The sequence below is a fragment of the Montipora capricornis genome, chromosome 6, assembly GCF_036669925.1.
Source record: "Montipora capricornis isolate CH-2021 chromosome 6, ASM3666992v2, whole genome shotgun sequence".
Classification (NCBI taxonomy): domain Eukaryota; kingdom Metazoa; phylum Cnidaria; class Anthozoa; order Scleractinia; family Acroporidae; genus Montipora; species Montipora capricornis.
The window spans coordinates 18,884,435-18,886,934 of NC_090888.1; positions in this window are offsets into that span (position 1 = coordinate 18,884,435).

The following is a 2,500-nucleotide window of genomic DNA, read 5'->3' on the forward strand; positions in this document are numbered from 1 at the left end:
CTCCATAGTGATCTGCGTCGGCCCGTCACTCTGACACCCGCTAAAAGAGGGCTAGGCATACCCGACTTACGGTTTAAAGTTTCACAGCAGTTTGCTGCTTCTACCGGCGTCAACACCAGCATCGCACGTAGATTCTATTACCACACTGAGTATGTGTGGCAGGAGGTAGAGTGGCCAAGTGGTTAGGGCGCTTGCCTTGAGATCCGGAGATCTCGGGTTCAAGACCCGCTCTGACCACTCGTTGAATTTGGTCCTGGTTGTCCCTGGTTCAACTAGGGTGCTGAATATCTATATTTTTCTTACCGAATGTACATATTGTATTTTTTAAATAGCTCTTTAATGTAGATGGATTAGGTTAGTTCACTATTGTTGTTCTTCTATTATTTGGCTGATCAGTTTTTTTGTTTGTTATTTTATAGATCTGTATATACTAGTTGGAAATATGTTTTCGGAATAATAATTATAATAATAATAATAATAATAATAGTAGTAATAGTAATAGTAATACTAATACTAATAGCAATAGTAATAGTAATAGTAACAGTAATAGTAATAATAATAATAATAAATAATAAATAATAATAATAATAATAATAATAATAATAATAATAATAAATAAAGTGGTATCAACATCAACCTCTTCCTGTAGTGGAGAATGACTTGGTAAAATAAATGTGTGACACCACCATCATTACTGACAAGCGTGTGCAGCACAATAGGCCAGATATTCCTCTCATTTTGAAAGATAGGCACCAGTAGGTGACGATTGATGTAGCTGTGCCAGAGGACAGAAATATTGTGACAACAGAGAACTGGAAGGTTGAGCGGTATCAGGATTTAGCGCAAGAAGTACGTAGTATATACCATGCCAAATTTATAGTGGTACCACTGCTTATTGGAGCTCTTGGTACAGTCACTGAAGATTTTGTGACATGGCAGAAATACTTGGGTATCCCAGACATTATTGGAAGCACCCAGATGTCAGCCTTGTGGGAGCACCTTATATCCTCCGAAAGGTGTTACATCTCTAAGTTGGGGGTAGGAAGTTGGATGTAACAGGACATACACAGCAGGAAGATCAGCAAGCTGAAGGGAATTCCAAAAATGATGATAATACTGGGGATGCCATGAACAATCAAGAGCGAAATGGAAACCTATATTTTGAGCCAGAGCCAGGAACGTCTCTTGAAGGCTGCATGGAAGAGGAGAGTGTTGACTAGGATGGACCACCAAAGGAGTGAAAGGAAAGGAAGAAAAGAAAGAGAACCATCGACGACTGGACAGGAGTGGAGTTTCATGGACAGCTTAAGAGAGAGACGGAAGAGCTGTCAAGTTGAGTTCTGGAATTGTAGAGCACAGAAGAGTTGAAGAAAGAGACAGAAGAACTTTTCTTTGCTGCTTAATATGAGCCCTTATGGACGAACATCGTGAAAGCCTGGATTGAGAAACGAAATGTTTCACCTAAAAGTAGAATGTGCAGAAGCCAAGATGAAGCAGTGCAGCATGTTTTATATACCTGTTTCAAAGCTTGTTCAAGGAGAATATAAAAGGAAGCATGACACCCTTGGCCGGGTTGTTCATTGGGAATAATGTAGGGAAATAGGGACCAGTTGTTGTAACAGATACGGGCAAGTCCCATCAAGTGTATCTAAAAATGAAGAGGTGAAACTTCTGTAGGACTTTAATATTCAAACTAATTGAAAGATTCAACACCGGAGACCAGGGTCCAGTTGTTCAAAAGCCGGTTAACGTTAATCTCCGATTAAAAATTAACTAAGAAGTTTATTTCTTCGCTCCCAAATGCTGTTCAACACTGACATTGGGCAAAACTTTACATTAGAAGAAGCCAATCTTGAAAAACAAAAATTAGCTAAAGAAAGGTTTACCCAAAAGTTGAAAACATGAAACAAAAGTTAACGCTAATTCTGGATTAAGTTAATCGGCTTTTGAACAACCGGGCCCAGACATTGTTATTCAAAGAATGAAGATAAGGAATATCATCATTGTGGGCATTGCTATCCCTGCTGATGATAAATTGGTGCAGAAAGAGATAAAAAAGCGCGAGAAATGTCAAGATCTGGCAAGGAAGATGGGAAAGTTATGGAAGACAAACAGTGGTAATAATAATAATGATGATGATGATGATGATGATGATGATGATGATGACAATAATAACAATAATAATAATAATGATGATGATAATAATAATAATAACAATAATAATAATAATAATAATAATAATAATAATAATGCATTTGAACTTAGAGAGCGAAGACTTGATTTCAAATTCAGAGATGTACCTCTTGTGATCAGTGCACTCGGTGGAGGTATAAAAGAGACAGTAAAGGAACTGGAAAATACTTTTGAAACAAACGATTTGTGCAAAAAGGTCGTTGGTCAAAAAGGTCGGAGATGCAGAAGGCAAATTTAATGGAGAGTGAGACAATAATCCGAAAAGTGTCATCAGGACTTGTCCAGAGTGACATTGAGTAAAATCCAT